Source organism: Protopterus annectens, chromosome 2.part0, assembly GCF_019279795.1.
Source record: "Protopterus annectens isolate FY-2018-M chromosome 2.part0, PAN1.0, whole genome shotgun sequence".
NCBI classification, from domain to species: domain Eukaryota; kingdom Metazoa; phylum Chordata; order Ceratodontiformes; family Protopteridae; genus Protopterus; species Protopterus annectens.
In genome coordinates this window covers 1,756,917,336-1,756,938,501 of record NC_056728.1, presented here as the reverse complement: position 1 = coordinate 1,756,938,501, position 21,166 = coordinate 1,756,917,336, and the positions used below count along the sequence as shown (strand labels likewise).

At 37.6% G+C, this 21,166-nt stretch overlaps 1 protein-coding gene across 2 annotated transcripts in view; it reads right to left on the bottom strand.

Annotated features, from left to right (window-relative positions):
• SLC66A1 (solute carrier family 66 member 1) overlaps positions 1-20,881 on the bottom strand; it is a 506,383-nt gene extending 485,502 nt beyond the window's left edge. Inside the window, exon 1 of one of the 2 annotated variants that reach the window (XM_044061786.1) lies at positions 20,731-20,881. The gene's annotated coding sequence lies outside the window, so the exon portion shown is untranslated. The remainder of the gene's footprint in view (positions 1-20,730) is intronic. The other variant, XM_044061785.1, reaches the window with a different exon arrangement.
• Positions 20,882-21,166: the final 285 nt, after the last annotated feature.

The window sequence follows — 21,166 nt, the reverse complement described above, 5'->3', positions numbered from 1 at the left end:
AATAAGCTAAATGTACACACTTTAAAGACTCTGGCTAATTGCTTGTGCAGGTAGTAAGAACATGTACTCCTTCTTTCTACAAGATTTATTAATGTATATTTTGTTAAAAGAAGTTTTGATATGTTAGATGGCTAAATCTTAAAAGTTTGTGCATTCTGAACTTTCTTCCACACATTTCTTCTAATGTAATTACTTCCTTAGTTGCATTTCTAAATTTATTTACTTGCTTTTAAACTTTATCCATGTACTGGCTTTAAGTATTGCCATTATTACTGTACCCTGGGGTGTGATTGACAAATCATTATTTGACTGATCCAACCACTCAGTAAAAACAGATGTGTAGAAGGATGCCAGAAAGTTCTATATATTCTAAAACTGAATATTCATGCAGAAAAAATACAAAAATTAAGTATTTCATATAAAACACAGATTTTATCAAGCAACTGCCTGAAAATGTGTATATAAAAATATAATATTTTACCATGCAGCAATTGTTAAAAAACGTATTTCATCTCAGTTTTAAGCATGCCTAAATTCATGTATGATCATTCATTCCCAGGCATCTAAATATATCTGTTTTTGTTTCTGACTGCAGAAACAACATTTTAATATCATTACCTTACTTAATATTTATTAACAATTCCAGTACCTGAAAGTATACACTTTTTACAGATCTTATAATGAATAACTAATGCATTTTTTCATCTCATTTTAATTGATAACACATGTCCCTTCTCTTCCTCTATTCTTCTCTCTTCCTTAAACAATTATGTTGACCAACACATTTTTTACAAGTTTTACTGTTTGTACAAGGAAAGTGCAGCAAATCTCCTAATGTTCTCAAAATTATTGCATTACTTCACAAATACCTCTCAACTGTCCAGATTCTTTCAGAATGTCCACATTTTTGGCTCATATTTTTGGTCTGTTCCTCATAAAATCTGTAGTTTTCTGACAAATCACTGCGGAGTGAGAATTTCAATCTTCATATCCTTCAGAAAATTTATGCTGTTGTAAAAGCTATTATTCTAGCAACTTTATAAGTTTACATGAACAATAATTAACATTTGTCCCTGATTTTTTCTGATGTATCTAATAAACAGTTCAGATAATTGGTTTCTAATGAGCTGCCATGTTTTATACTCAAATGATGTTATACACTCTTAAAGAAATGTCTTTAGAATATATTTCTTTCTTTATATATTCTGGATGGCAACCAAGCATATAATAAAAGTTTTGTTAACATCCATTGGTTTTCTATAATAAAACACAGACACTATCAATTTTATTATTCAATTCTTATATAACTCAACATCCAAATAAACAATTCTTTCTTTCTTGAAGTTGAAAGTAATGGTAAGAGGCTTATATAACTGCTAAAACCAGGACGATACTAATGCATCAATGAAAACAATAACAAATCCATCGTTAATAAAATGAAAAAAATGATCGAATGATTTTTAAACACTCATTAGAGAATTTGCTGGACTCAGAAATCCCACTCTCCTTCTATGTCAAGTATCTGCAAGCATATACTAGGGCCATAGAAATGGCCAGCACTCTCCCGGTTTTGCAGCAAACAAGTATGCCTGTCAAAAGAAAGCACATTATTCTTAAATATGAACTTATACAGTGTTAAACACAAAGTTATCAACCTCTCACTGTGACTGGAATATTTGCAGATACTCCACACCGACAAGGCCATCACCAGATTCAGTATCTGAGTAGAGGGAATATCCAGTCTTATATAAATATATCATCTTCTAAACTCAAATCTTTAAGCCACAAAAATAAATAAATAAATCCCCAGTGTCTTTTATACAGCCAAACATTTTCATCATTAGAATGTTTTATCTATTTTTAAACTATTTATTTGTATCTGTTTACTCTATTGACCAAGTTAGTCTCACTAGGCTAATAGCCTCTTTTCAAGGGAGGCCCGATGTGTTTTTGTAGTACTATGGAAAATTTGGCCAAGGCATCATGGAACTTCTCGTATTCTTTTTGACAGATGGCATGTGACCTTTTACATAGACATGAGTTGCCACCAACTGAAACAGATTGAACCTCAGTTTAATGTCTTATACAAGGGACAGCATAGTTAGGATTGCAGCACCCCTCCCTCAATGCTGAAGTGCAGTGTCAGCAATTTGAAAAATTAATCCAATCACCTGGAGTGGGATTTGAACCCACATCTTCTGACCATTCAGCATGAAATGTAAATGTATTACCTGTTGATCCACTGACACTACACTAAGTTTTAACAAATAATCTAAAAAGATAGATAGACCTTCTGTAATATAGTTCATACTTGCAAAATTGGGTCAATACAGGTTTATATAAATCTTTATGTACATTGGAGAGTCTCTCTCTCCCTCCCTCCCTCTCTCTCACTCTGTATGGCATTTTAAACCTTTTACACATTATATAATCTTATATTTCTTTAGACAATTGTCCTTCAATTAAACACTCAGTTAACATCTTATTATACTGTTCTTTCACATCAACTGTATAAACAAGTAATATATGAGCATATACTTCAGTGTCCAGCAGCTTTTTCCTCATAGCAGTATCATAGTATTCCTTATGTAAAATCTCAACCACTCTTCCCCCTTAATCGTCAGGTTTAATAAAATTGTTAGCACAGATATCACTCAAAGGATATTTTTATCCTTACTGAGATTGTCATAACATTAACACCTGTCCAATCTCAGTCTTCTAATTTCCTCTTTGCATATTTCCATACATAATTTTACTTTTGGATGGTTAGATGGAAAAAAATACAGATGTTTTGGGGATATCTTTCACACTGCTGTACTTCTTTTTATCGCCCAACTTTTCTGAACTCATATTTTAAAGTAACATTTCTAACATACACAATAAATCTAACAAGTTTCCAATGTCTATAGTAGGTTTAGTTACATAATTAAGACCCTTATCCAGTACTTTCACTTCATTCTCTTTTATTTTTATTTTATTTTATTTTACATTTGTTTAGCGGGAAAGTCCAACTGGGCTGTTGGCCCATTTTCAGTGGAGGCCCGGGGAGAAAAGCTACACTAAACAGAATTACATGGTCAAAAATAGACAGCACATTAAGTGCATTACAGACAAGAATAACAGTGGTCAAAAAGACAACACAATATTTATACCTTAAAAACTATAGCATAATCAAACAGGTATCATAAGTAGTGCGAGTCAATGAGAAAGACTGACTGTACAATTAGGCAGCATGTCATTGGTGGACATATGCAGAGAGTCATAAAATGAGAGTAGTCAAGGAGGTGACAGAGTATCGCATTTAAACAATATTGTAGGCTAATCATATATTGTATGTTTTCACATAGGTATGTTATGAAGTAAAAAAGACTATGAAGGAGAGATAGACAGAAAAGAAGGAAGTTAAGTAAATGTTGATCGATTCAGAATACAGGAAAGGGATTGCATGGTTAATTAGATTAAGGGGAGTATGTTTAGCTTGGTTTAGTGTAGGAGCAAAGCCAGACATTGGTTAGGTGCTCCCAAAGTAGAAGTTTGAATTTGGATGAGTTAGTAATGTTAAGTATATTTGAGGCATAGAATTCCACAACTTTGAAATTTTGTTGGAGTATAAGGAATCACCATTACTATTACCGGATTTTGTTACTTTGACTAGGAATTTATTGCAGGATCTTAGTGATCTACAGTTGGAGAGGGGCTGAACTAAGTCCTTGAGAGCTGGGCAGTTTACAGGATGGCGAAGGGTGGAATGAGCTAGAGATAGTTGGTTAAAGGTTAGTAGATTAGGTAGTTCCATCCATTTTAGTTGATGTAGTGCTGTGCAGTGGTGATATCCGTAGGGAAGTTTGTAGCAAATCTGGCAATTTTATTATAACATGACTCCAGTTTGTTTAAGTCTGTTTTTCTGAGATTGGTGAATATTGGTGAGGCGTATAATAGGCTGGAGAGTAGGTGTGTTATGGAAACGGACTGTCTGGGAGAAAGATCTAACACAGTAAATAACCATCTTTAAAGACGAGTTAAACAGTCACCGTGATAACTCATCATTTTGAAAAGAATTTTTATAGAAATTAAAATCTTGCTTCTTTCCAGTATTGGCTGCAAGCAACTAAAAGGAGAATAACATAACATGTTGGAATGTCTTTGAAAATTTAGGTCATATCCTATGTATGTGTTTTCTGGCAATGTGGTCCACAAACATTTATTTGAAGCAGATCTTCGGGTGAAGAAAACACAACCCTCAGAGCAAGGCTTGTTAAATACATCATATACTCTCCAAACAACAGTTCGTAGGCAAGAACCAGGCTAGTTGCACTTGTGGACCATTTTAAGCCTGGCAAAGTTTTCTTTTGGTGCTGAAATTAGCCTATCCCATTTGAAGTTAAACTGGCCTTACTTATTCCATGGTCAATGATTATATATTATCCCTAATAAGAATAACTGGGATCACACCATAGATAATTTGAGGGGACTCATGCATGGGATAAAGCATTTAGGAGCTACATCTTTCCATTAGCAGTACAGAGGGCAGTCTAGGGGTAAATTTTCTGTTTTCCATCTATAGATGCAAATCACACTTTAATATGAATAGAGATGAGCTTTGTTTTACGTTGTTAGGGAGTCTGTTCCAGAGCAGTGGTATCCTCTTCAAGATATACCTGTCCCTCCAAACCATTCTGTTGATGTTGCAGAAGAGGTTTAGATCCCTGCACTGGGTATTTCTGATACTATTTGACTTGCTGATGAGCAGTAAATCTAACAGTAATGGATCAGAGGATGTCTTAAATGCAAGACACAGGTCACCTCTTAGCAATCTGTAGGTTACTGTGTAGTGAAAGGACTTTGAGCAGGTCCATGTAGGACATTGTTTAGGACTCATATCCTTTCATTAAGGCTTCTTTGTGGACGTTCCAGTGGTTGTATGTCTGGACAGATATGTGCCAAAGGAGGCATTATACTCAAGGACTGGCCTAATGAGGACTGAGTAAAGGGGGACAATGGCATCCTTAGATCTAGACACAATTTGTTTATAAGCTTTGCAATATATATGGACTTTCTTATGACACTGGGCACATGTTGCAATATGTAGCATTCATGCAGCAGCTAAGCACAAGAAAACAATGAAAGCAAAGGTGACAATCTATATGAAAGACAACTGAAGACACTACTACACAGCAAGATGCTATCAGCATATTTACATGTGTATGGGGGGGTGAGAATTATAAACTTATACACAAGTTGTTTACCTTTTTATTGATCTGCAATGAATAAGGCAACTGAAAACAGTCTTGCAGACAATTTTTAGCCATGTTCCTGACCACAAAGACAAAGGCAAAAAATATTGTTTAGAAAAGCCAATCAGCAAGCAAATCTTTGGGAGATAGGAGGAAACTGGAGTAACACAGAAAACTTGTGAAGATCGGGGAGGGGCATAACGAAAAATTTCACACAGACAGTTGCCAAAAGTCAGGATTGAATCCCCGACTCTCAAGAATCTCAAGATATAAGACAACAAAATATAATGCTGTAGTGCCATGTTGTGCCCATATCTCTCAAATGTTCAAATTTTTGCAGAATATTTATCTCTGTTTTTGTTCCTCATAAAATCTGTAGTCTTCTGGCAAATCATTGGGGACTGACGTCACTAAATAATGACCAACATTTGAGTTTTAGACTTGTATCCTTCATAAAACGCATGCTAATGTAAAACCTGCTACTCTGTCAACTTTCTAAGTTTATAAGAGCAATAATTAAAATCCGTTCCTGATTTTGAACTTTTGTCCCCCCATTATTTTTTGTTTTGTCCATATTTCATGCATTAAAAGGTTGAGAGGAATGGTTGGTCAATAGGCAGCATGTAGGGTAAGCAACAAAGTGTACACACATAGTGTGGGTAAAATTGTTCACCTACCTGGTGAATATACTCCATGCCTTTAGTCATTAACAGCCAGCTCTGCTAAACTACTAGGCAAATAGCTGACTATCAGGCAAGACATGGTATGCAGCTAATTTCTGTGGTGCCAAAAACTTATGAAAAGCAGGGTCAACCGTCAGCTGAGCAACCCACAGCATCCATACACCTGGTTCCAATACACCTATAGGGCCCTTACAAGCCTAGATACGTTCTGCCCTTGTTTCCATTATCAGCACCTATTGCCCCTGTCCAAGAGAGAGACACAGGTGGAACCCCTGTGGTGAATTTACAGTTACCCAGCCAATTGCCCAGACTGTGCTTGAAGAGGGACAAAGAGGTGCTCTGCTTGACATGAACTGGGAGTTTGTTCCACAGGTGCGGTAACCTCTGGGAGACAAATCTATCCCTCCAGCAGGTTCTATTAATGTCACACACCAGGTTAAGGTCTTTAGAGTGAGTAACCAGTGAGCCATTGGACATACGGATATGCAGTATTTCCAATAAAGCAGAGTCAGAGATTGCCTTATATGCAAAGCAGAGTCTTGTCTTTTGGCTTTTTCTGGTTAGGGGTCATCACAGCGGAACTCCGGTTCGCTAATGATTGGCAGTGGATTTTTACGATGCCAAGTTGCCAGCCTGATGCCCAACCTTCAAAGAAGGCACACCCATTCACGCACGCACCTACCTGCATGTCTTTAAACGTCACTCAACTGCGGGGAGGACATGCAGACTCCACACAGAAGGCGTTCTAGCCTTCTGTGTGGAGTCTGCATGTCCGCCCCGTGGTCACGTGATGTTTTACACCCAAATTTGCTCATGGAGGCTACTATATGATCCCCAAGTGTCTCCTAATGTTCTAGTCATGCAGAAACCACAGTGTGAGTTCAGACTGTCTGCTAGTTCGTTAATCAACATTCCTAGTCTTGCAAACACACCTTTCACTCTAAGGTGCACATCAGAGATATAAATCCACAATAAAGGAGTACATTTCAAAGCAGTGGACCTGTACATGTCATGTTGTAAACAACTAGTGTGATCACCTGTTTTACTGGCCCATTGTAGATAAACAAATACATAGCTGAATATCCTGAAAAATTAACATCTAGACAGTCACTATTACAAATAGCACATATCCTCATCTTCTTCTGGCTTTTCCCGATTAGGGGTCACCACAGCGGATCACCTGTCCACTCATGATTGGCAGTGGAGTTTTACGGTGTTGAGTTGCCAGCCCAGCGCCCAACCTTCCACAGAAGGCACACACATACACACACTCACGCCTAGGGCCAATTTAGAGTGTCCAATCCACCTACAGCATGTCTTTGGGATGTGGGAGGAAACCAGAGCACCCAGAGGAAACCCACGTGACCACAGGGAGGACATGCAGACTCCGCACAGAAGGCACCCCAGCCAAGAATCGAACCGGAGAACCTCTTGCTGTGAGGCTGCAACGCTAACTGCTGCACCACCACAGCTGCCCTATAACTTTGCTATATGTTACTCTGGGATAGAACAGCGTTTTTTACTTGCATTACTGCTACAGACTTTTAGCATGCTGTTTTATTCAACTGTTGCATTCAAATGCCTGTATAAATACTGGAGTTTTTATCCCAAAGACCCCACTAACATGGAATCTTCCAAAATAGATATTCTCTGGCAACACTTGTTTAATGCAAATTAATCAATTAAAGAATAAGCTATTTTTCTAATCAATTAAAGATGAATAAACAGTTCTGACTAATTAGTGAGGCTGACATGGTTTGTATTTCTCTGTGTTAGAAGGAAGGAGAGTGAGAAGCTCTGTACTGTTATTTAGGTTAAAATCTGTTGTGATTTAAGAGCTGTGGTAAACAGATGTAGCTTTATGTTAAGAAAGCACATGAAAAACAATCACAGTCTGTGCATGTTTGACAAATTCAGAAATAAAACTCAGTAAAAATCATAAAATTAAAAAAGACTCAATTTATTGATGTGCGTAGTGTTAAGGAACAGAAATACCAGCTTTCCTTTACTCTGGGTCATGGTGTCTGAATGTGAGCAGATACAAGTTAAGGCAGGATGGGACTTTGTCTGATGTATGAAGCCAGGCATCCAGTAGCATCGCCGGAGATAAGCTGAATCCATTCTCAGGAAAAGCTCCCTGCTGAGTTGTGGCTGTCAGTGAAAGTAAACACTCTGATAAACTTACTGTTTATTCCACAATACCTGGGAGAGACAGGCTATGCACTAAAACAGCCATGGAGAGATGACTGCACTCTGGTAGACACCAAGATCTCTAAGTGCAGCAGCCACCTCCAGGAGCTGCCAAGGAAGCTTGGCAATGTGTAACAGAATGTGCATGTAAGGTAAGCTGATTAGTTTTCCAAGCCTAACACACAGAAGGTACAAAGTATTTAATACCAGTTACAAGTGGCGTCCCACAAGGCTCAGTCTTGGGACCTCTCTTGTTCGGTATATATTTCTCGGAGGTACAGGCCAACATGGAAGGACTGTGGCTGACTAAGTTCGCAGATGACTGCAAACTGGGCGCCATAATAGACTCTCCAGCTGACACAAGCATCCTCCAAAAGGGCCTCACAGAAACAGACAAATGGTGCCAGAGCCATGGCCTCAAGCTAAACGCCAAAAAGTATATAGTCATCCCCTTTGGCAAAAACAAAGTGTCCACAAATTACCACATAGGTGGTAATCCATTAAGTACAGAAGAAGTAATTAGGGACCTGGGGACCCAAGTTGATAGCAATCTCTCATTTGACAACCATGTGGCCAAAGTGGTTAGAAAAACATTTTATATAGCCCACCTAATCATGAAGGGATTCACATCTAGATCAGGGGAGGTCATCGTGCCTCTTTACTCATCCCTCATCAGGCCCATAATTGAGTACAATGCCCCTTTGGGATGTACCTTACCAGACACCTGCAGCAACTGGAAAGACCCCAAAAGTACCTCACCAAGAGGATCAAGGGGCTCAAACAGATGCCGTATGCTGCCCGGTTAAAGAAACTCCAGCTCTACTCAGTGGCATACCGCCTGCTCAGAGGTGATCTGTGCCTGATGTATAAAGCCATGTCCAACCCGGAATTAATGGACATGCTGCACCTCAGAAAATCCAAATCCCATCGAGCTATGCACTCGAGGGACTTAAACCTCAGCACTGAAATAAATAGGACATGCTGGAGGGACAGATTCATAACCCAGAGGCTCCCTTCACTCTGGAATAAAATCCCAGTCCAGGTTAGGCAGAGTCCCTCATTGACTCTCTTCAAGAGGAATCTTGATGAGTGGATGGGAGATCGTAGTTTTACCCCGGGTATCACTTCTGTGTCACTGTTAGACAGAGGCACAGTATACTAACCTCGAAAAAGGGCATAGCAAAATTAATTTAAAATGGGTGGCGAAAGCCATACACACTCTGGCTAGGCTTATAAATGCCCTAGGGCAGATAGCCTAGTATGAACCTATGAACCTATAAAACCATCCACTCACACTGACATGGCCCCAGTGATACCTGCTACTAAGCCTAGAACTACTGTACCCTCCAGGATTATTAACATAAATAAAATTAATTATAAATTAAATTAAAATTTTCATAGCACAACCACCGCTCTCCTCTCCTTTACAGACCTTATTAACAAGAATCGTAATAACAACATCCTGTCTTCAGCTCTCTTTATTGACCTGTCTAAAGCCTTTGATATGGTTAACCACTCTATTCTCTTGAAAATTCTTGAATCTCTCTCCTTAGAATCTAAGGCTGTCCACTGGTTTAGTTCCTATCTTACAAACAGGAAACAAGCCGTTCTCTGGGATAACAAACTCTCATCCCTTCTCCCAATCTCACTTGGGGTCCCCCAAGGCTCTATTCTTGGACCACTTCTTTTCTCCCTCTTTATAAATGACTTACACATAGCTATTCATCAGGCTACTTGTATACAATATGCTGATGCTGATGACTCCACATTAATTTGCTCTGCTAAATCCATCTCTGAACTTCAAATTAATACTCAAGCTGTTTTCTCCAAAGTTGAAACTTGGTTCTTAAAACGATGCCTACTCCTAAACGCTAAAAAAACCAAACTCTTACTCTTTAAGCCCACTACCAGATCCCCTACATTAGATTTTACTATCCTATCTAACAATGGAACTATTATATTACCTGACCCTACTACCAAACTGCTAGGTGTCACGATTGACAACAACCTTACCTTTGACTGTCATATCAACAATACCATTAAATCTGTAAACAGAAAACTCGGCTCTCTATAGAATTAAAACTTTCTTAACCTCCCCAGCCAAAGCTACTCTTGCCTACTCTCATCTTATTTCCACTCTTCTCTATGCTTCACCAATCTATACTAACCTCAAGAAAAACAATTTCTCTAAACTATCTACCACGTACAATAATATAGCTAGATTTGTTACTGGTAAACCTTTCAGAACTCACCACTGTCTGAATCTGCAGCAACTTAACTGGCTTGAACTGACAAACATGTTGCTTCTTTCCCAACTCACATTTGTCCAAAAAGCATTCTACCAACCCCACAACACACCTATACTCTCTAACCTCTTAACCCCCTACTCTAATCTGAACTCCCTCTGTTCATCAAGCAAACTACTAGTTTCCTTAACCAAATCCAATAACCTAGCAGGTGATTCCCTTTTCTCGAATACCATTGGAAAACACTGGAATCAACTTCCTACTGAACTTACTTCCATTGCATCTACTGTTCTGTTTAAACAAAAACTCAGAATCTACCTTAAAAGCCACTGGATGTGTCCCTGCTCTAATCCTGATTAAAGTAATTTCCTTCAGTTAATCCTGCTTTTCTCTTCCCTATTCTTCTGAACCTCCTGCTTCTTCCCTTAGCTTTCTTTCTCTACCTTTACAGACTCCTTTCTTCATTTTTCCTCCTTATGGCTATGAATCTCTTTCCAACAAGTATTTGTCTGTTTATATCTGCTCTCTCTCTGTTGCTGCTTCTCTTTCCTTGATCTTACACTCTCTTCTTGGTGTTAAAATATGTTAGTATGTTCAACATGATGTTACTTAGTTTCCCTAGGAAGTTAAGTCCTTTTCTTTCTTTTGGTAACATTTTCATTTCTCTTTCCCTGCTCTTACACTTTCTGTTTTCTTGGTTTTAGAATTAGGTAATAATGTGTATTATGATATTATTTGGATTATCTACATAGGTAAAGTTCTATTCTTTTGTGTAACCATTTTCTTTGTCTATATCCTACCAGTCTGTATTTGTTAATTGTGCTCATGATGTATCTCCTTTTGTCTAAATGTGGAGCTTTTCTCCCGGGGCCTCTGCTGAAAATGGAAATATATCCAGTTGGACTAGCCCGGTCAACAAATGTAAAATAAATAAAATAAATAAATTAACCCCTCACTGCCTGGTGTCTAACCAAAAGGCTTCCATATACATCAGACTCACTCAACACAGAATGCACTCATCTAACTAAGGAATAAAATAATGACAGGACCCACTGCAGCCTCAAGGTTGAGAAGCAAGAATTTATTTTATTCTGAGCAATTGAACTGAACCACAACAGCCCTTTTATAGCCATGATTTAGTTGCAACAATGTAAGAATAATAATAGGTAGCATACAAAGAAAATAGTTATGGAATTTCAGAAAACATAAAAATAATAAAAACAGTACAATGATATAAAACTGGTTTCGCTATGAGTTATCAAAATCCTTTGGGAGGAGTGCTATTTCACCATTCCCAATCCCCAAGGTCATTATCCCATGACATGATTTCTATACTTATAATACAACTGTGAGATGACAGTTCATGCAGTTTCTGTTTATTGCTGTAGGGTGCTTCACCTTTCCCCTCTGTTTAACGACCATGTAGCTGGCTTACTTAGGTAAAAGAGTGTAGGAGACAGCCTCCCATTTGCAGGGGGTGCAAGAGGGCATGACTTCTGCAGAAACACTGCTTTGACGTTGTGCAGATGTTATTTAGGTGTGTCATGTTTTTTTCAATCATTTGTGACTGACCAGCTGGAAATGCCTAGACAATTCAAAGAAGTTATGAAATTAGTATAATGAGCCTAAACTAACGTGGGAGCTCAAAATAACTTAATAAACTTCTAGACATTGCCAGTATATTTATAAATGGATAAATAATATAATACACAAAGTATAAAACATCCTTACGCTAATTTTAAAAGTCATGGGACTACTACAGAGTAGCAATAAAGGTACTAAATGATACCAGAAGTAGCTATTTTGAAGATTAGCATCCAGAATGGAAAAGTAAAGTGGTTGGCTGCCAGAGATAGTAAACGGGACAAACACAGAAGCACATTTGTCAACATAAAAGATACCTCAACAAGTAATGCAATGACGTATTGGGGTAAAAAGTGGTGATTAAGCAATACCATATGTCACTACAGCTAGGAATAAGAACAAGGCATGTCCTAACCTCATTTTTATTTAAATGGAGCAAATAAGTACGTTGCATATGCAATGGGATCACTAGTTCTAGGTAATGGTAGCAATGAAAAAGAAGGGATTAACTCCAGATGAAGAGGTAGTTGGGGATCATCCGAAAAAAGGCAGGAAGACCATTAGTTTCCACTTGGGACCACAAACGATACAGTGTCTCTCAGCGATGGACACTGATTAAGCTGCAGAACCTTCTAGACAAAGGTAGTATTTAGTCACTTATTTGAATAATGAGTAGACACTTAGCCTTGGCCAGAACCTGACAATTATACTCTCTTTTGAGGCATGCACCATGAACCAGTACATTCTGTTCATGGATAATTATTTTATTTACCTTATTGTTTGTCTTTGTTTACCGGGAAAGTTCACTTGGGTAATACCCATATTTAGTGGAGGCCCAGGGAGAAAAGCTCCATTTGTTTGCACTGCATTATACTTAGTTCCAGTTAAATACATAGCAGTTACATTTCTATTTACATTTATACACATACAATAGTTACAGTTATATATTCTAAGATTTTACAGAGGTAAAAGTTACTAAAGAGAAAGCTCACGTATAACTTAATGGATTGCACAGGCAGCAGTTATGCATAAAAAATAGTTCTTTCATTTCAGTGACAGGCTGAGTAATCTGTTTAAGAAAAATATTTGCAGAGTATCGTACGGTGAGCACAAAGTCTTAACCTGGTGATGAGCACGTGCAGGACCAGGATCGGTTAAGATGTTGTTTAAGCAGTGGTTTAAAACTTTTGAATTTGTTGGAGCATTTTATTTGTGTGAGGATACTATTCCAGAGTTTAGCAACATACTGGGAGTTAAGCAAGCCTCCTGCAACACTATTTAACTTATGTGTGAGTAGTAAGAATTTATTTGAATGGAGGTCCCTTGCTGGACAGTAGGGCAGTAATAAGTTTTGTAGTGCTTATAATATGGAATCACTGTAACCCAGATGTGTAAATTTGCACTATTTATAATTTATAATTTGGCCTTACTGGCATCAGACTGGCCCAAGAATGGCAGCCCTTATTCCAGGACTGGTAAAAGACACTCTCTCCAGGTGTGCAATAGGCCTATCTGTTGAGGAATTTTTGTAACATAACAATAGCATTTAAGCATGGCTATGATGTTGGTTTGAATAGCATCACAGTAAGTAATGAAGGAGAAAGAGTCATACAGCACCCAGCAAAGATATTAAATTCAGGAATGCAGGGAATGTGATAAACACACCAGGCTCAGCCAAAGTGATCCCAGATTTAGTGCCAAATAACATGGCCATTGTTTTACTTACATTCTTTGTTAGTTGTTTAGCCTCAAGCCAGGATGAAAGGGTGATCCTGTCTTTCTCACGCTTATATTTGATGTTCTTCACAGGGGATATTAGGAGGCCTGAAGTGCTGGCTGAAGACATTAGCAGTCAGCATTCCTGGCTATTAAGTTGCGGATGAGATAGAAATAAAGTACAAAATGCAGCAGGGCTAACTAAGGTAATAGAAAGTATGAGGAGAGAAGGGGAGGACTTTTAAAACACCTCAAGGGACTTGTCAAGGTCTTGTGGGTAATTTTTTTTTAAAAAGAATTTTGTATGATCAAAAAAATGGACACAATTTTACAGTTGAGTTTGAGGTTACTGTACATATCAAGGCAACATAAGGAAATATTTTACCACGGGCAGTGGCAAACTTGTGGAATAGCTTTCTAAAGGAGATTGGGAGAGTCAAAATGGTGACAGACTTCAATAAGGCAAGGGGCAGATGGAGGATATATTTTATATGTTGTGATTATCAGGATGTCAAACTTAGTGAGGTACATTTTCAAAGGAGGCCCAGAAATGATGTATCACATCAGAAAAAGAAATGGACTGTGAGGCAGATGGCCATCTCAAGAACAAACATTAGTGAAACAGAAATTTAAAATGACCAATAGCTTTGTGTGTTAATAATCCTCTATAACCACACAATAAATGTAATAATAATATAGAAAACCATACCAAGTCAGAGAAAAAGCACAATCTTGCAGAAGTAAGCTGGCTGATCAAATGGTCACTGATCTCATGGCCAAATACCCAGAAAAACACTACATAACAAAGAAAAATGATATTTCACAGTAATATAATTTCAACTGATTATAATAAAATACAAGTAGAAATAAAAAAAATACTGCAACAATGAGTAAAAAGAAAAAATATATAGACAAATCAGAAGCATTCCTAAAGAACCTTATATGCCTGGAATAGACTCACTGAAACCCTTAACTGCAGATCTATGATGTCAGCACACCTAGACTCCACCTCTCAGACTACATATCCCAGCATTATGTTAACCTTTGTCCCACCCTCTCACATTGCTGCTGGTGATTCACTTTTAGGGGCAACAATGATCCCATATCTTTTTCCTGCTAACATTATCCCATTCATAAAATACATTACTATAGAATCACTGTAACCATGGTGTGCAACTTTGCACTTACGTGCATTATAATCCACCTAGCATTTCCACTCCAACAGTCTCCACTGGGTCCCTCCTCAATCTCTCTTACCCATCCTCCTTATCTTCCCAGTATTGGTATTACCCATGAATAAGCTAATCATATTCTTAATCCCACAATCTCACTGTATATCCACCACAAACACCATTGCTTCCAGAACTAGAAGTACCACACTGGTCACTTTCCTCACTTCTAATTTTACCACACAACCAGCATGCTAATTCCTCCCTGATAACCTGTTTTTGATTCACCCTACTAGTCACAGCCATACTCCACAGCTGGAGTTTCTTACATCTTCTGTGTGGAACTAGGTTGAACGCCTTGTTATAATCTAGGAAAATCACAGTCACTTGTCTTATTATACAGTATCCACTTCTACTGCTATCTAGTTGTAAAACTGTAGCAGACTGATTTGTATCTCCTTTTTTTGTAATTTCTCCAAATCTCTTGGGTTTCTAATACCATGATGGGAATGGACCCCATTCCTAAGTCAAAGTACGATTAAAGTTCATAAAATTAGTATTGTTTCACTCTTTGATGTCAGCCAAAAGTGCTCTTCCCAGCACCAGCAGTATGCCCAGTAATGACTCCTTCTGCAATTCGTACGGAGTACAGAGTAGATAGAAGAAGTAAAAGAAAGAATAAGAAGTTTAAAGGTACAGGATATGAAATGGGATGAAGTAACAACCAGAGAGATTGAAACAAAGTTAAGAAAAGCCTCTAATTGTAAAACCCCAGGCCCAGATCCTGTACCTAACTTCTGGTTAAAAGTATTAACATCTTTGCAAGAATATTTAGCCATGAGTAAGAATTATTTATATGTGCACTCTGAATAGACACCACCCTGGCTAACAACAGGAAAAACAATGCTCCTACTTAAGAGTGAACCTGCAAGCTACTCTAAAAATTATAGACTAATAACTTGCCTTCCGACGACATATAAACTATACATTGGAATTCATGCCGACAGAGTTTATAGTTATATAGAAGAAAACTCACTTATGGCAACAGAACAAAAAAGCAATAAAAGAAAGTCATATAGAACAAAGGATTGTTTGTTGTTACATAAAGTCATAGTGGAGAACTGTAAAAAGGGGAAGAATCTAAGTATGGCATGGATTGATTACAAAAAAGCATTTGACATTATCCCACATTCATGGATAAAAGAATGCTTAAAAATGTATAAGATACACCCTATACTGATCAACTACATTACACTGACCATGAAACAGTGGCAGACCACTTTGCAATTAAGCCATAATAAAGGACAACTTATTATTCCAGGGATAAAAATCCAAATGGGGGATATTCTAGGATGACTCTGTCACCATTGCTATTCTGCGTTGCCCTTAACCCATTAAGCTGTCTACTCAGCATCTTCGGTCGTGGCTATAATTTGGTTCCTAGAAAACAACAAAGCACAAAGACTTCTCATCTTCTCTTTGTCGACGATTTGAAACTGTATAGATCATCAGATGAGGAACTGAAAGCACAACTGCAAGTTGTCAAAACTTTTCCAGATGATATAAGAATGTCATTTGGTCTTGATAAATGTGCAAAAGCAACCTTTAATGCAGGAAAACTGCAGCACCAAGAAAACATCAGTTTGGGAAAATAATGTGGTATAAAAGAACTTGAGCAAGAGGGAGTGTATAAATATCTGGGAACTGATGAAGGATCAACAATAAAACATGAGCAAATGGGACTAAAACTTCAAAGTACTTTAGAAGATTTAAATTAATCCTGAAAACAGAGTTGACATCTAGGAACAAAATCCAAGCTATAAACCAATTTGCTCTTCCTGTCCTAACTTACAATTTTGGAGTGATTGATTGGCCCCAAAAGGTGTTGGATAGATTAGATAGGAAATCCAGAAGGATACTCCATGCCACCAAATGATTTATAAAAATCAGTGCATACCAAGATTATACATCCCCTGTTCCGAAGGAGGAATGGGCCTCCTTGAAACTGATTACATGTACAGATCTGCAATCGTGGGACTCCACACATATCTGCTGACCTCACAAGACCCAAATGTAGTGAAAGTTTGAAACATGAGGAGAATAAATTTATGATGACTTCCCTGCTTAGGCTAGTAGAAGCATATTGGCATCAAGCAGGAATGGAAATCAAATCACAAGTGGATAAAAATCAGGCAGCAGCTGAATGTGCCAAAAAAAGAAAAGAAAGAATATAAGGTGAAGGACCAGATGAAAAGGCAAGAAATGTGGAAAATGCATAAATATAGTTGCAGGTATAGAAAACTTTTGAAAGAACTTTGTGTTGATCAGGAACGAGTGCAGGAATGGTTAAGGAGAGGTGAAGTCAAAAGAACAGATGAAAGGTTAATATTGGCGGCACAAAACAGTGGGCTACGGACACACTGGTTTACAAAGTCCATTGAACATGTGGGAGAAGCAAACAAATGTAGGTTTTATAAAACAGAATTGGAAACAGTTGCACACCTCATTGCTGGTTGTGATCTACTAATGGCAGAAGGACCGTATACTGAAAGGCATAATAATGTGGAGAGACTGTTGCACTGAGGACTCTGCAAACATTATAGTATTGAAGTGGCTGAAAAACACTGGAAACATGAGCCACAAGGCATTATAGAAAATTATGACGTCTACATCACATGGGATCATCCATTGGCAACAGTTCAAAAGATAGATGCTAGAAAACCGGATATAGTGGTCCAAGAAAAGAAGACAAAAGTACCATCAATCACTGAATTGGCCTTTATCAGAAAAAGGGTATTGTTAAAGGCCAGATGATCCGAGCTGCCAGAATGATCTCAGAAAATCATTTTTTTCTTGAAGAAAAGGATTTTGTTAAGCAGCTTTTTGTGAAGAGGGGTTACCCAATAAAATTGATCAACCAATTGACAACAGGGGTTATTAATGGCCGTAGCACCAAACATTCACCTATTATTTTTGGAGATGTGGAGACTTACCCTGTTGATCTGGGTATTATAGTCCTTCTTAACAAAACCTTTGTGTACACCTTTAATTCCCAGGGATATTGAGAGGATTGCCAATAAATATTGGGGTGACGGGTTAACTCATATTCCTGAGTTGAAAAAAATTGCTCTTGAAGCCCCAGTTTTCATATGGAAAAAGGGTAGAAACAAAAGAAATTTTGGAAAACCACCCCATTGATGCCAACCCTTTAAGAAGTAATAACCAAAAGTTGGGTTCTTTTAAGTGTGGTTTCTGTAAGCAATGTGAGTTTATGCGCAATACCAATGAAATTTATTTGGAGGCTAGAGCCCTAACTATTAAAGCTACTGTGCACTTTAATTGTATTAGCAAGGGGGTTGTTTATTTGTTTTTTTTGTACTTCGTGTACCAGTTTTTACACAAGCCAAATGGAAAGAAATTTAAGGAAGCATATATATGAACATATGTACGATGTGGCCCATTCAAAGGAAACTAATGCACTTTACCCCCATACTAAAGACTGTCCCTTAAGTAAGTTTCATTTTTTGTGCTGGAGCAAGTACTTCCTAGTCCTAGTGGAGGTTCCTGGGAGGCTAGAATTGAATACAAGGAGCTACTTTGACAACTTAAATTGGATGCAGGTAAATTCCCAGGACTAAATGATAGCATTTCTATTTCCAGTGTATTAAAAATTATGGAAGCCAAACTTTGATTTGACTACATTTTTATGGTTACTTATTGAAGCAGGACTACTATTTATGTGTTTTTATGCACGTGTTTTTAACTATGTATGACTTTATTCCTAACATTTTTGTATCTGTTTTATTGCACAAGTTCCATTTATTATTGAATAATTGTTACTCTGTTCTGACTGGCTAAAAATTTGACAATGGGTTATAAAAGGATAGTTTTAATGTAATGTAAATGTTCTGATGAAGTCTTTTACTTTCAGATGAAAGCGCTCAACCTACATTATTTATTTTATTTATTAAAGTTATATAATTTCTTTACTGCACTGGTGTGGTACTGCTTTGTTTTAATTTGGTTCCTATCAATAAGCTTCCATAATCTATCCTGTGCAGACCTAAACATCCATTCTGGAATCGTTTCACTTCTTTTCTTGCTGCTACAATGACCCATATAGACTGAGGCTGTTTCACGTCAGCTTCACCCACTTCCAAACCCTTATTCAGGATCTCATATAAAAGTGTTTTGTTTCCTTTTGGGCCCCTATGCTCAGTGCACCCTTATCCCCTCTCTGCCTTGTGAACATATGGCTGATTTGATCATGCTTAGGCCCAGCGGTCATCTGACACTGGTACTACCACCACCAAACATACTAAGTGGGTTACTGGATTACTTCTTAGGTTCAGACTTAAAGCAAAAATGTGACCTGGTGCTGCAGCGTACATCTGTGGATCCTCACAGGACTACAGAATTTTAAGTGCTGCCACCGATAGACTAAAATACTAAAGACTGCTGCTGAGGCTTTTACTCACTCTAGCAAAAACACAAATCATACCCAAGGTCAGGTCGTGGTCCTCCAATCACAGAAAGATAGCAATCATCACGAATAATCCAAATGTGCACTTGTTGATCCCTTCAGTAGATGAGTGCTAATGTGCCTGACAACTAATTAGTAAGTTGTAGACTTATACTTCCTGTTTCTGTCACTGTCTACTATAGACCATTAAGGTAAGTGTTGGGCAGTATGGTAAATCTCTGTGTGGTGGCCAAAAAATGGGTAGTTGTTCACCTTATCTTTTGGTACTGAAAGCCAAGACAATTATTGTCAGCTTTACCTCAAAAACGTGATACTGACTACAGAAAATACTATATTCTGTAGTTCTGCCCGGACTGAATGCATTCATCACAATTAACCAATAACACTCCATTCTAATTATTTAGAAGAATTACACAAAATATGTAACGCTGCTGTGAGTTACATACATGATCTAAACTGACTATGTTGTGCACCAACTGAAAACATGAAGTGGATTGTACAAATAAAACATTTATGGATGGCTGAGCAAAAGTGAAGAATATACAGCAGGAAAACAGCACTTTTAATGTACAAGTGAAGTATTTTTACACACACACACACACACACACACACACACACACACACACACACACACACACACACACACACACACACACACACACACACACACAACACAAACTGTTCCACTTCCCCAGCCGTATGATCTGTTAGCAGTACCCCTATTCAGAAAATTAAAATATGTACAATTTACGTAAGACAGTTTCTTAGATGAGTGAAAAGACAGTCTGCTGATTTAATTATAATCTGTAGTGAAGCAAATAAACTAGGCAAGGTAAGCAGTTCTTATTTGTCGTCAGAGTTTACAGTTTTAGAATGTAATAGCTATCCCTTACAAAAGGAATGTGATTAATTCATTTCTGATCAGTTCTTCACTTATAAAGTCATCTGTTTAACATTTTTTCAAACCTCTAAGATTAATAAGAAGAATATCTTCATATACACAAGCAAAGACCATAAAAACACCAATGTTACTCAACAGTATTAAAGTAAATATATTAAGGAAATAAAAACAAATAAATGCTATAAAACAAAACAAAGAAAAAATATATGAAAAAGAAAATGCACTCTTCCCTCACTGTCTCATAAACTCACCATATTTTAATTTTAAAAAGTATCTATTTTAGTATGCCATGCAAACTGTCATTTTATAAACCAGATGTCTCATTTTGTATATCAGATCTGTTTTGCCCAGCCCGTATTTCCCAGCGTTAGTGTCATTCCCTCCTCATCTCTATTATAAACAACAAAAACAAGACACAAAGAGAAGGAAACTGGTTTGTCTTAACAATCTGACTGATATTTTACATTTTTTTCCCCATAGATAAGGTTTGTAATTTTCAGGACTCCTCAAAAATCTTGACTTACCTTAAACTGCTTTCTACCTGCTTAATGATGGGATTCAATTTTGAGCTGTTCCTTGGAAAAGAAGAAAACCTCCTCTTTCAGTTAACCATGCCCCTTTACTTTCTGAACCGGCTCTACTCCCTGCATTTCCTTTTTGTTTTCGTCTATGCCATGTGAGGGAGGGGCTGTGCTTTCTCTTTGACTCAGTGGATCACTTGACATGGAAGGTCACCTGACACAGACATTACATTACAAACACTCCCTGCGTGAAGTTCCTATTGTACATCACAGTGCTGAGAAAGCATTTGAGAGTCACAGGACTTAACATTTCTGAGAATATTTCTCCACCCCTTAGAAGAAAGTTATAAACTGTATTTTCAAGTACAATTCTGTGTTTATTTGAAATACTTATCTATAGCTACACTGAATCTTTAAGGTGAAAGTTTATTGCTTTTTT